At 42.6% G+C, this 14414-nt stretch overlaps 1 protein-coding gene and 1 non-coding gene across 2 annotated transcripts in view; one reads left to right on the top strand and one right to left on the bottom strand.

The window, feature by feature from the left end:
- PINX1 (PIN2 (TERF1) interacting telomerase inhibitor 1) overlaps positions 1-14414 on the top strand; it is a 61443-nt gene that overhangs the window by 23467 nt on the left and 23562 nt on the right. The gene's annotated exons all lie outside the window — the stretch shown is intronic.
- On the bottom strand, positions 5028-5136 carry LOC122453437. Its single transcript, XR_006273060.1, has one exon. It is a non-coding gene; the product is annotated as a U6 spliceosomal RNA (small nuclear RNA).

Raw genomic sequence — 14414 nt, 5'->3', positions numbered from 1 at the left:
TTCACAAAATAATAACCATGATGATGGTGTCAGTGATCTCACCGGACGCAGACTGCTAGTTTGTAATCCTTCACTTACCTGCAAGTGAGACAGCTGGGCAGTGTTATGTACACAGGAGTGGAACTGCGTGGTGGAGACTAGCTGCTTGGACTGTCTTGTTGAGAGTGTTTGGCAGTGTGTACTGAGCGTGGGTAAGATGTGCTTCCTGTCTCCTGATATGTGAATGCTCATATCTGTCCTCTGGAGGAGCTTGTGTTCCTCTGATGCTCCAAGTTCTCCATGCTTTGCCTGTCAAGGGCACAGAGAAGGGTGAGAAGCTTAGGGAACGTGGAGCACAGTGGGCAGCTGCCTGTCTGCAGGGGTATAAATAGTGCCTTCAATCAGGTTCCTCGCTAGCCTCGTCTAATTCAGAGTGCGGGTGAAATCGTTCCAAGTGAGGAAGAAGCATTGCAGAGCGAGATTTTCTATTGAACACAGCTTTTGATAAAAGCAAGAAGAGCTAGGTATTGACTTTTTGGTGCCTGTTCTATCAGTGGTCTGTTAATCAACAGAGGATAAATTATTGCTCTTCAGAAGCAGGAAAGGATCCCCCTTGGCTTGAAGGCGTTTCCACCCTTCTTTTCTTTGTTTTTTTCTCTATTGGTAGAGGATCTTTCCTCCAGCCATTTTCTCCTTGGGGGTTTTGTTAAGGACTGAAGGGAAACTGAAGGGAGCTCTTTTGATTTATCTTCTATCCTTTCCTTTTGGTCACTCCACGGGGCTAAAATAGCCGAGTTGGCTTTAATATGTTGCCATTAGAGACCAAACATTAGCTGGAATAAACCATCATGCCTCACAATGAAAAATGTCCCCTGATTGGCTAATTAATCAGTCAAAGGGGAATGACATGGCTCTCGGCTTGAGGGACTCTGCTGGAGAGAAACAGGCTGTTGATAAATGGCTTTCCAACAAATTCATATATCAAGGAAACTTAGTCATTTTTTAACTATAGTTTGTGTGACTGCAATTTTTTCCAACTTTTCCTTTTCTGCTGCTCTGGCTGTTTAGGCTGTATTTTCTGTTGCTGTTGATAGAAAAATATAGGATTTTAGATATGAGAAAATAAATGCTTTCTCCTTACTCGTGTCTGTTAGTCTGATTGCTTTTGATTGTCTAGGCTTATCAGGAGGTGAAAGAAAATCAGATAGCTGTCTCCAAAATAATTGATGGATTATAAATTTTCCTGCCTTCTTTCAAAGTTAAGATCTCCAGATTTAGGTCCACACTGTCTGAATTTGAATCCTGCTTCCAAAGTAACATATGCACATAGATTTAAAAAATTAAGCTGCAGTAAACATCACAAAAAACAACATTCCTCAGTCATACCCCTCACCTCTTTATCTCCTAAGCCTGTTTCTTATAGCACCTTCATTTTTCACATGGTATCTTATATGGTATTTATCTTTACATTTAAAGCACAGATCTTACATTGACTCTCTTCATGTCTTAGTTCCTGATGTTATCTGGACTTTTATTTTGGTAGGTTAGGATTTAGGCCTTTTACCACTCAAAATGCTGATGCATTATTCTTATTATTTATTATAGTGTTATTTTAGTGTTTGGTGTTTATATTTTTATGACTATGTAAATAGTGTTCCCTGCTAAGCCAAGTAGCGTACCCTCATGACGTTTCTTTTCACACTTTTGTTATGTTTTCTGTTGGGGAGTGAGGTGTAACTGTGTAATTTCCCCGTACCCTCTGCTGGCCACAGCGTGCAGAACTTTCTGCTGTGTCATTTATGTCTGACGGTCTGTCAGCTCGGTGTTTTCCCCAGGACCCCGCCCTCCTCAGACCCCCTCGGCCGCTCACTCTGGATTGGCTGTTGGATTTGCCTTGTTCACTGTAGACGGTCCACTCTGCCTTGCTCCTCTTACCTGCTCTGGCCTGCATCCCGTGTCTGTCTGCTCGCCCGTCTTCCAGCAGCTTTCTGAGAAGCCCTGCAGTTCTGAAAATCAGAATATCATGGCACATTGTGTGGGTATAGAATTCTGGACTGAACATTATTTGCTTTCAGAATTTAGAGGATGTTGCTCTACTGTCTTCTGATATCCATTGGTACCCTTCTTATTTCTCTCCATGACACATATTTATTTTCTTTATTTTGTCTTAAAGATTTTTTAGAATCTTCTTATCCTTAGATTTCTAAAATCTTGTGGAAATGTCAATTTTTGCATATTTTTATTCATCAGACTCTTGCTAGGCCTCCCAGTGTGAAGATTCATGTTATTCTATCAGTTCTGAAAAATTACTTTTTATTCTTTGATTCTTTTTTTTTTTTCTCTTTTATCTGGAATCATTAGGTAAGTGGTGGACATCAGGTTATTCCTCAGATTTTTCTTATCTTTTGTCTCCTATTTTGTTCTTCTTTTGGGGAGATTTTCTTGATTTTTAAAAAAATTTTCTTGACTTTTATCTTCCAATTTTTCTGTTAATTTTGAGTTTTGCTCTCATATTTTTAATTTCCCTGAGCTATTTTTCATCAGCTGATTGTCCCTTTTTATTTATCTTTATCTTTAAATAGCATCTTCTTATTTCATGGATTCCATACATGTCCCCTTGTCTCTGAATGCATGTTACGAGACGTACAGGTTGTTTTCTGTCTTTGTCCCCGGGCTCCTTTTCTCTCAGTTTTGACTCGTTTCTTCGGTGCCGGGGGAGGTCCGCACTGTCCGATGCTCCTTCGCTCTGCGCTTTAAGAGTCCGTCAGTGAGCAGCGGATCGAGGGCCCTGTCTGCCTAGCGGCAGCGCTCAGCGCCTGAGTTGTGCTGTGGAGTGGTCATGGCGAGTTGGCTTTTTCCTTAGGGAACCCCCGGATGGATGTCAGAATTCTCGCAGGTCTTTTCTTCAGCGGTTCGGTTCCTCCGGAAAGGCACTCTTGCCCCAGGGGGCGCCTGGGGCGGGAGGGCCCTGCACGCATGCGCAGTCCTCTGCCGCCTTGGGTGGCTGTCTTCCCTGCCCTCCAGCCGCGGCCTAGGTGAGCCACTGAAGCTCAGTCTCCCTGAAAGAGTAAGCCTGTGTATCCTCACACGTTTTTATTTTAGGGGGAAAAATTGTCTATTCCTCATTCTGTAAGTGGATAGGGACATTCAGCTAATAGTTACTAAAGGAAAGAGAGTTAGAAACTGAGAGAAAGCCCTTTCGAATCAAAAGAAAACTTTTGTTCAAAATTTAACAACCCTTTTCCTCATTTATCAGTTCCAAATTGTAAACTGTTCTATCTCAAAAGACTTGGGTAGAGGTGTTGTTTTCATATCCTGGCCCCAGCATTTTTCTGATTCTAAAACAAAAAACCAAAATCTTGCTTTATTTGCTACTCAGATTTACTTCCTTATATGAAGTGTCTTTAAACAGGGTTGGTCTAGAAATAATCTAAACTGTAAGTTGTCCCTGGCCTCTCCTGTGGACTTCCTCTTCCTGCTCCCCATCCTCTTGAGTATCTCCTACTCCCACCTTCAGAACATGAACCTGGTTAAGACTGAAAAAACTCCCACTTCGAAGTGAAGGAGTTTGTGTATTTTTCGTTACTCTTCTTTCCCTCGGCTCTAATGAAAATGAAAGTCGCTCAGTCGTGTCTAACTCTTTGCAACTTCATGGACTGTAATTCTCTAGTCCAGAATACTGGAGAGGGTAGCCTTTTCCTTCTCCAGGGGATCTTCCCAACCCAGGGATTGAACCCAGGTCTCCCGCATTACTCAGCTGGTAAAGAATCCACCTGCAATGTGGGAGACCCCGGTTCTGTTCCTGGGTTGGGAAGATCCACTAGAGAAGGGATAGGCTACCCGCTCCAGTATTCTTGGGCTTCCCTTGTGGCTCAGCTGGTAAAGAATCAGCTCTAATATTCACCTTTGTTATGAATTTTAGCACAACGCAGTCTCTGAGCTCCTCGGTTGTCTATAGCATGTCTTGAAAATGTGCAGTTCCTAACTCAGCCCCTAGTGGTGTGTGAGTGGGTTGCAGAAAGTACTCGGAGCATCCAGAAGTACACTGTTGTTGCTGTGAGCCCAGCGCGGAAGCCTCTTAGGCTGATTCCTGTAGCCGGCCAGCCGCCTCTTGTGTGTGTTCTCCATGCACACATGGGAGGCCATGGGTCATGTCTCTGGCCCTGGCTCCATTTTCCTCTCCTGCAGAAAGAATGCGCGGTGTTCTGCTGGAAGACAGGAGCCTCACCTGCTGCAGATGTGCCTTTCTCAGAATTATCATTGCTTCGTTGGGAGAGATGCGTGGACACTAGTCATGATGCCGAAGTGGAAATGGTCATGAGCTGAGTGACAAGAGAGTCTCCTCTTTAGTCTCAGGGCACCCTTGTGGCCCCAAGCCAAGCTTCTAACTTCTCTGGTCCTGAGTTTAGATGGAGGCATTGGCAGGGTCATTCCAGGTGAGAACAACTATGAGTAGATGAAACATGTACCCCAAGTTACAGGGGGAATAACCTAAGAGCATGAAGCATCTTTTTCATCGTTGTGGATCATACTTACCCTATGCAGTCGGATAGTGAACTTGAGGATAATATTTGATTTGCTTCTTTCCTTTAACCTTCATATCCTGTCAAACATCACCAACTCTGTTGATTTTGTATGTTTAACATAGCTACTGCATTCTTCCTGGTTTTCCATGTTTACTGATGTCCTGATCATGATTGCCCCTGAATTTCTCTCGGAACTGGCCTCCCTGACCCCAGTTTTTCTTCTTTTCAGAGTGTCCTGTTGTCATCTGTTCTCTCAAAATCTCTCTCTTGTAGCATCAGCGTCTTCTCAGTCATCACCTACGTCCCCCCCACACACACTCCCTCACTGACTCCCTATGACCAGCACACCAGAGCCTCCACCAGCTCGCCCTGCTGTCTGTCCCTGGTGGAAATGCCTGCTTCTCCGAGCTGCAGAGCACCGCCCCGCACCAAGGACGACCCCCTGCGGCCCCGGGCAGCTTCTCCTCCCACGTCTTCGTGCCCCCACATCACCGCCTCCACTTTCTTTTTTTTTTTTTTTTTTAAAATATGGACCGCTTCATGAATTTGCGTGTCATCCTTGCGCAGGGGCCATGCTAATCTTCTCTGTATCGTTCCAATTTTTTAGTATATGTGCTGCCGAAGCGAGCACCGCCTCCACTTTCATTGCCCTTGCCTGCTCCGCCCTGCCTGTCCGAGTCCTTCCAGTGCAGCTCTAGTCCTGCTTCCTGCCATCGAGGAAGTAAGAGGGGACACACAGTTGTTCAGTTGAGCAAGCACTGGACTTAAAGTCCTGGCTCATTCATGTCAGCAGGCTTTGACTAAATGCCTCTTTGCTGGGCACTAGTGATGCAGCCGTGGCAAAGCAGACAGGGACTGCTGCCCTCGGGGCCTGCGTCACAGCTGCACCTTCAGGAAAGGATTCCTCGCGGCGGCCTCTCTCTTCACCCGCCTCTGCAGCCGTTTGAATTTGCTCTCCCTAAGGTGCCGCCTTAGCGAGGCACCTCTTCATTTTCCTCTTCATCGTGTCTGTCTCACTTCTCTCTTTAACTTTTTTTTTAATTTTAAGATTTTTTTTTTTCCACGTGGACCATTTTTGAAGTCTGTATTAAACTTGTTACAATATTATTTCTGGGTTTTTTTGGTTGTTGTTGTTGTTTATGTTTTGGTTTCTTGGCCATGAGTCCCGTGTAATCTCAGCTCCCCAGCCTGGACCACCTGGGGAGTCCCTGTCTTACTCATTTATTTACCCCATTAGACCATGGCCATGACTTCTGTTCATTCATAGGCCCTAGCCCACTGTCTCTAATAGTTGCTTCCTAAGAAGCTAGATAACTGTGAGTTAATTGGTATAATTAAATGCTTAGATAGGCTGAACTTTTTTTTTAATACTCATGGGAATCCAAATGTATCATTTTAGTTACAGGTTAATTTTCCTGTTTCTTAATCAATAACTGTACATAAGAATTGTTAAGCTTCTCGTTACTGCTTTAAAAATTACATTAGCAAAAAAAATAAAATAAAATTACATTAGCAAAGAACAGAAGAATGAAGTAGTGACGTGACAAAATCTTGCTAGACATTGACAGAAATATTGGGAGTTCATCAATTTTGTATGTATCTGAAAGTTTCCATAATACAAAATCTGCCAAAGAACCCACTAGTTGTAATATTCTTTAATGTTTATTTCACTCTGCTCAAAGAATAGTTGAATTATTTTCGTGGTAGGTCAAAATGTCATGGTCATTCTTCAAGTGCAAGGTTGTTAGTGCCCAGTTTATTTTTGTCATAATGTGTCCTAGTTTGCTCCTCCCTTAAATCCTTTCAATAAGTCTTCTTGTCATCTATGTTAATATTAATAGAAATCAAGGATGGAAGCCAGTGGAGACAGGGAATAAAGGTGGATGAAGGATGCATGCCACCAGAGAATAGGTATTTTGATTCTTTCACTGAATGTAATTTGCCTGTTCTCTGAGCACTTCCTTCCCCCGTACCTGGAGTTCTGCCACGGTCCTTACTTACAGTTCATCCTCCTGATGGCGTGGCACAGAGACGAGGTGTAGAGACAGCAGAGTCCTTGGTTCCTCCTGGGTCCACTGTCCTCTGCCTGTCTGTGCCTGCTTGGGAAATCTAGATCTGGGAGTAACAAGCAGGAAGAAAGATATAGGAGCATAGGGTAACTCATAGGTTTTTGCCATCATTTGGGCTCTGGCAAAAAGACTTTAGTCCCAGAGTGGGAACAAGTTCAAAAAATGGTGGTTTTATCATCAGACTTAGGAGTGGAATGCAAAACTTTTCCAGGCCTACAGTATCCAGATATGATTACTGATCCACAAGTGCAGGAAACCCTGGCTCAATTCCTGGGTCGGGAAAATCCACTGGAGAAGGGATAGGCTACCCACTCCAAGATTCTTGGGCTTTGCTTGTGGCTCAGCAGGTCAAGAATCTGCCTGGAATGCGGGAGACCTGGATCTGATCCCTGGGTTGGGAAGATCCTCTGCAGAAGGGAAAGGCTACCCTCTCCAGTATTCTGACCTGGAAAATTCCATGGGCTGTATAGTCCATGGGGTTGCAAAGAGTCAGACACGACTGGGCGACTTTCACTTTCATTTTCCATGAGTGAAAGTTGTTTTCAGACTGAAGTTTACCCTTGTCCGTGCAGTGAAAAGTTCAGAGGGAATTGTCTTTGACTTGTGAGTTACTCACTGTGTGAAGTCTCAGAGGTTTGTCTCACCAGCCCAGGGGACTGAGGTGTCGTTGGCTCCCTGAGCTTACTCCTGAAGCTGTTCTGTGTGCTGCTGGGGAGGGAGTTCCTCCGATTTATGACTTGTTCCTCTGGTCCCCCGTCCCCCAAGCTCTTTATTTGCTCATTTCTCTGCTATCTTTGGGTTCCTTTCCTTATCTTCACTGTGCATTTTCAGCTTATTCATAGGACAGAGTCATGACTTGTCAGGCATTTAATACATCTCTTACTTCCTTTTCACGTTGGAGGGACAGTGTTGTAAGTTGGCTTCATTTCAGTGGCTCCCTTGCAAGATGCGATGTTTTCTTTACCACTCTTAGTCTATGACCAGCAGGGTCTCTTGTGGGGCTATGATGAAATCCACGATCCATAATAGAAGTGCTTTTATCTTTTAGGCAAACTTGTTTGGCTGGTAGTTAGGATTCTTGAGTTACTGATCACAGGCTTCAAACATCCAGGATCAGATTAGAAGGACAATGGATGTTCTATTTATTAGAAGGGGCTTGGCATAGTTCAGTGAGTATTGATTCTGTCAAAAGCCAGAAAACTTAGGTGCAAATCCCAGTTCTGTCACTTAACCCTCTGTGTGACTTTGAGCGAGTTGTAGGGTTTTAGAACAGAAAGGGACCATCTAGTTCTCCCCTTAACTTTCAGAAAAGGAAACCAGAGTCTGTAGAGGTTGGGCTCAACCACAGGCTGGGTGAGAGGATTCCATTCTTCACTTGTGGTTGAGGGACTACACCGTTATCTGGCTACTTAATTGCCCTTTGCTTCTGCTTCCTCATCTGGACAGTATGGATGAAATTGTGTGTGTGTGTGTGTGTGTGTGTGTGTGAGAGAGAGAGAGAGAGAGCATTTCATTCAGACAGAAAGCAAATGTAAAGAGTGTCATTATCTTTCAAATGATAGGAAGTAAGTACAAACAAATAACCTGGATCATATTCATTTTCTTCTACTTTAGCATATGAGAAATTGAGTTTGGGGTGCAGTTGTGTGAGTCTTCAGTCTTTATTCCCACCTTACTTCTCTTTCTGTAGGATGAGGCCAGATTAATCTGTGATATTAGGAAGAATTCACTTAAGTTTTTGTGTGTTCTAGCATTCTATTTTTAGTAGCAGTTATGTACATGAAATGTATTTGTCTCTATTTTGCTGAGTTTGTGATACTAAAATGTAGCAGACCTCTGCCACAGATCCAGCAGGGCCACTACGTCAGCATAGGCAGAGTGCAGAGAGGAGAGTTGGACAGATTTGTTGTCCACATGCTTTGTTACTGGGTTCTGCTGAGCGCTCGCCTTGGGAAGTGTTGGGGGGAGGCTGTGGGGGGCAAGGACAAGAGGGCAGTGGCCTTTCCTTTTGAGGCTCGTGTCACCTTAAGAATGTGCACTTTACTCTCAACCTGCACGTGTAGATGAACTCCATCCCATTGTTTTAGTTAACCATGACCAAGAGAAACCCAGTTTACTCATAACAGCGTTTGCAGTCCCACTGACATTGTGTCATTGTTGACACTGCATAGAACTCTGCAGTGACAGCCGGTTGCATCGGTGTAGTTTAGTGACAGTGTTGTGTTATTTGTCGCTCAGTCCTGTCTGGCTCTTTGCAGCCCATGCACTGTAACCCGCCAGGCTCCTCTGTCCACGGGATTCTCCAGGCAAAAATACTAGAGTGGGTAGCCACTCCCTTCTCCAGGGAATCTTCCCACCCCAGGGATTGAACCCAGATCTCCTGCATTCCAGGCGGGTTCTTTACTGTTTGAGCCAGCGGGGAAGCCCAGTTTAGTGCAGGGTCACTCTTCAATTGGCCAGTGCCTTCATACGTTTCCAGTGTCAAAGCAGCCGCGAAACCCTAAGGCTCGTACCGAATAACAGACTCTTACTAGGTAATGTGCCTGCACCCAGGGTCTCGCTTTGTGGCAGTGACAGTGTCAGCAGAAAATGTAATTTAAACTAAAACTAAGACAAACAGAAATCTTAAAGAACAGAGGTAACAAATGGAAGAACGGTGTGGGGTAGCAGATGAGTACAGGCTTGCTGCAGACCTGGGTCTCAGTCTTGACTCAGCCCCGTGAGTTCTCCGACCTTCAGCAGGAATTTTGCCAGCTTTCCAGGAGGCAGGTGGTGACAGATAGCCCAGCCAAGACTACCTAGACTCCAATTTGGAATAGGTTCCCTCTTCAGCTTTGTTGGAAGTTACCCTACGTTGGGGAAAAAGAACCTACTTTTCCCAATAAAATTTCTAAGATCCATGTTCAAACCCATACTCCTTGAACACTGTCCTCTGACCCCATGAGCTGACTTCTCCTCTCCTGGCCCCCGTGCATGCTCAGGTGCATGCGGAGATCTTGTTCTGTTCACTGCACCCGAGCTGAGAGTGGCAGTGGGTGACACCAAACAGCTGTGGGCTGCTTGCCCATTTGGCTTTGGCTCAAGTATTTGTGCTTCTTCCTGCATACTTCCTCTGGGCTAGCCACTCACCTGTGCATTTCGGATCCCATCAAAGATGGACTTCCGTAAGCCAGGCACACGTGGTGGGAATGACCTGGAATCTTTCATAGCAGCTGTAGAATGCAGAGTAAGGTGAGTAGCAGAGCCAGACTGGAGAAAAGTTAAAACAAGAGCAGACAGGTCCACTCATCTCCCCAGCAACTGCCAGGCTTCTGGGGCTTGAAGGGAACTGTTTATCCTGTAACGTAAAAGCAACAACACTGAAATGCTTCAGGCGTGAACACACATTTTGAAGTCTTGTCAGTTTTACTGAGACTATCTTACACTGATAACGTATTCAAATACAGTTAACAGTATAAAACATAAATGCAGGTCTGTCGTATATTTATCTAGGCCTACCATTTTCTGAATTTTTTTCTTCTGTCCAAATAGTAGAATAGATTCTAAATGCACTGAAACTTAAAATATGGACAAACAGAAAACCTTTCTCAAATCCTGTAGTTTATTCAAACAAATCTTATACATCATGCTCCACTTATTTTCTAAAAAAATAGGAAGAGTCCTCATCTCTAATTTCTTTTCTGTAAAAGTGTTTTTAGGTACAAGCTCTCACTTTCTTACAATACATGTGTGATGGAAGGGGCAGCTTTCCTTAGAGTAGAAAGTGAGGCGCAGGCAACATGTGTAACTCAGCACAGATAATCCCTAACCAAACGAACAGCCGAGGAGAGGGGAGGGTTTTCTCAGTGAGGCAAGCCTTTGGGGGTGGGGGTGATGGTTGTTTTCCTAATATCAAATAATTGCTTCTTGTGCATAATTTGGGAAAACCATTATTTTCTGAAAAAAGCTAACACTAGAGGGAGCTACTGAGCAGTGACTTATTCACAGCCCCCAGACCCCCACCATATTAGTTGCAAAAGTAATTTATAATGATGTGGAAGGGTTTCAGTTTTCAGCAGCTTACTGCCAAAGGACTTCTCCTAAATACCCACCCAGCACAGCTTTTGAATTTCCTGGTTGACTTTTCATAAATCAGGAGTCCCAGCTGCAAGCTTGAGTGATAATAAGAAATTTTATTTTTTCTCTTCTTTGATAATTTCCATTTTATGGTTTTCTTTTATAAATATATATCAGTTGAAAGTATACCTTCATATTGACTTTTCCTTTTTGAACCACCTGCTATTTAAAAGCTGGTTAAAAAAAAAATGTTAGCCATACTACCTCCTTCACTGGTTATGTGTGGGGCAAATGGATGTGGGAAGGCCTGAAAGCCATCTTTAAATAAGGCCTTGGTGCTGACCACTATGCTGCTCTCAGTATTCTAGTCCTACACACATGCACACACTTTAGTGGGCTTTGAAAGCTTTACCCAGATCACATATGCTCTAGGAGAAGTTGATCAATATACAGAAACCTACATTTCTATACACTAGTAATGAGCAATGAGAAAGAGAAATTAAGAAACAGTCCCACTTATAACTGCCTGAATAAGAATAAAATACCTAGGAACTTTATAACTAGAATAAATTTAGCCAAGGAAGTGAAAGACCTATAGTCTAAAAACTATAAAACATTGATGAAAGAAGCTGAAGACAATACAAATAAATGGGAAGATATACTGCACTCATGAATTGGAAGAATTAATATTGTTAGAGTCTTTATACCACCCAAAGCAATCTATAGATTTAATGCAACCACTCTCAAAATACAGAACTGTAACTAGTAATCCTAAAATTTCTGTGTATCTACGAAAGACCCCAAATGGCTAAAACACTCTTCAAAAAAAACAATGAAGCTGAAGGTATCATGCTCCCTGATTTCAGCCATACTACAAACTGTAGGACTGTAGTCATCAAAACCAGTATGGTATTGGCACAAACACAGACACATAGATCAGTGGAACAGAATATAGAGCCCAGAAGCAAAACCATGTTTATATGGTCAATTAATTTATCACAAAGGAGCCAAGATTATACTATACACTGAGGAAAAGACAGTCTCATCAATATTGTTGGGAAAATTGGTTAGCTGTGTGCAAAAGAATCAAACTGGACTACTTTCTTACACCAGATACCAAAATAAACTCAAAATTGATTAAAGACTTAAATGTGAGACCTAAAGACTAAGTAGAGTAGCAGCTGTTGTTTTGGCTTAATTCATCATTTATAGCTTTAACACATTTTAGGATGACTGAGATTCTTCTGACATTGATGTGTTAATGCAGATTTCTTCTCTCCATCAGAAACTGAAAAGACATTAGTTACAATTGTCCCATTTTGTAATTACCAAATAATTATGAATTTCTCTGTGACTCAAAGTATGCTACTAGTTTACTGTTTCTTTAAATTGTTAGAAATAACCAAAAGATGTCTTTGGAGCTTTTTATCGTGATGATGAAGCGCTAGGAATAAAAGTGAGTTTCAGATATCTTTGATCCCGGGCATCTATGATTTAGATTTCTTTTCTGTATCTCTGACTCAGAGGTTCTCTTTTTATTTTGAATAAAATATTTGTGTGCTAATACGCTCAGACTGCAGTAATCTACATGACTCAGGCGTGCTTTTGTCTTTAGAAAGTCTCTGTTGTTGTGAGTTTTACTGTTGTCATTTGGATAGGAATTATGTTGCCTGCTATAACCAGACACGGGTTCAAAGCTTTCACTGAGATCAGTAGAACCACTATTGACTGGTTTAGACTCTCCCTGGCAGGTCTGAACTAAATACAGAAGGTCCAGGAGTTGTTTTTGTCATTACAACAACAGTAATAATAATGCCTTATTTTTTATGGCGCTTTTGGGTTAGCAAGTACAGTCTCAATATTGTTTCATTCTACATCATGAGATACCAACTCTGAGAGGTGGGCAGGGCAGGTGTTGAATATGAGGACGATTCAGAGATTTTATTACTTTGTTGAGGATTCAAACAAGTGTCAGGACCTGTGCCGTAAAACAGGGATTTTGATTTGAACTCAGCAGCATCCGTGCTGTAGTTCAGCCTCCTGGTGCTGCAGATTGACCTAGGGGAGCTGTGCTGAGGGTCAGAGGGAGACCGAATCAACCTCAGTTCACACCTTGGTGCTGTTTCTCGTGGTTGGGTCTTACTGTCAACATTGCTGTCAGGGAGGGATCCCCCCAAAGATGTTCCTCAAAACACGAGACCGTGTTAATAGATATTTGACGGTGGGAGTTGATGATTGTCATGTCACATGTTTGAATACATTTGGGAAACACCTGATGAAACATATAATTATGTAAGTTTTTATATGTAGTTTTAGTTTATATGTTTTATGTAGTTTTTTTTACTGCATTCTTAAAATTCTTTATGTGGTAATAAACATATTTTGAAGATATATCTTCAAAGCTTCTGTTACTTATTTGACTGTGGACACCTCTTTTTGAAAAACCACCTGTTTATACCTCTTGCAGAAAGTTGAGGAACACTGCTCTAGGTCACTAAAAGAAGAAATTACCCATAAAGAAGTCTAGGCAGAGCAACAGATTTTTATGGTCTACCTGAAGTTAAACAAGTTAGTTTTCTAGAACTTTCCTATGTCCTAAACATTGTATGCTTAGAGGAAAATTTATTACCAGGATACAACTAAACAAATAGGACAGCAGTGGACAAGGCATGCCTCACTCACTGGGTCTTCTGTATAACAGAGAATTACAGTCATTTCTTTTCCTGTTCTGTTTTCTGGAGTGTGATTTGATAGCCAAGTGAATATTAGGATGGAGGCTGTAATGTAAGTTTGAAAGGTTCTGACTCACTGGATTTCTTACAGATTGTCTTCACTCTGGTGGAAATTAACCAAATCAAAATTGCCGGCAGCTCCGTCTGGGCGGGGGACAGCACCTGTGCCCCTCACCTGCCTGCGGCCCTCTGACTTCAGAGGGGAGCCCTCCTGCAGGCTGCCCAGCACCTAGTTTTTGCATCCAGTTCCGTAGAAGTCTTATCAGTGCGAACAGGCTGCTTCATGCACTCAGTGGTCATTAGATACGCTTTGCAGCGTTAGAAACCTTCCATCTCATTCTTTTCTGAGCCCACTATTTCTCCAGATCGCTGAGCTCTTTTACCACTCGGCATCCCAAGTCATCAGCTAATTCTCTTTATGGAGTATCTTTACCTTTCTTCTGTGTGGATAATAGTTTTGCTTAAACCACAACTGGCAATTAAAGGAGTGTCTCTATTTTATTCACCCATACAAATTCTATGTTCAGTTGAAAGGAAGGAATGGTAGGCAGTGTGAAAAGGATTCAAATAATATTTGTGGATGGGGCCTTTTTCGTTGGTTTTTGTGACTGTCATAATATTTGAAACTCCCTATCATAGACTTGAATTTTAAAAACTGTGGGATCACCTTAATTTTAACTTTACCAATTTAGGTATGCTTTGGGAGTCTTGATTTTTTTTTTTTTTTAAATAAGTAGTGACTATGAAGTGTGTCATGAAGTTACAAGGTAAAGACTTTCTTTTACTTAAGGTGACATTGATTGTTGAAAATGTTTGTTGGCACCTTTAGAAGGGACCCTTTCTACCTCTTGATTATAGCAGCTGAGAAAGAAAGCATACGGGAGTGAGCCAAGTTCTTTGCAACCAGGTCAGAGGAATTCTGTGAGCTTACTTGGCTGAGGAGGAAGCTTGATAACCCCTAGCCCGGTGGGTCTGGTGATATTTTTTTCCTTTGATATTAGCACTTTACCCCCGTCCAAGTGATTGTTGTTGCTGCTGTCGGGTGCGTTAAT

This window comes from Cervus canadensis, chromosome 14 (assembly GCF_019320065.1).
Source record: "Cervus canadensis isolate Bull #8, Minnesota chromosome 14, ASM1932006v1, whole genome shotgun sequence".
Lineage (NCBI taxonomy): Eukaryota > Metazoa > Chordata > Mammalia > Artiodactyla > Cervidae > Cervus > Cervus canadensis.
The sequence above is the reverse complement of the archived record's forward strand: the minus strand, read 5'-3'. Positions and strand labels throughout refer to the sequence as shown.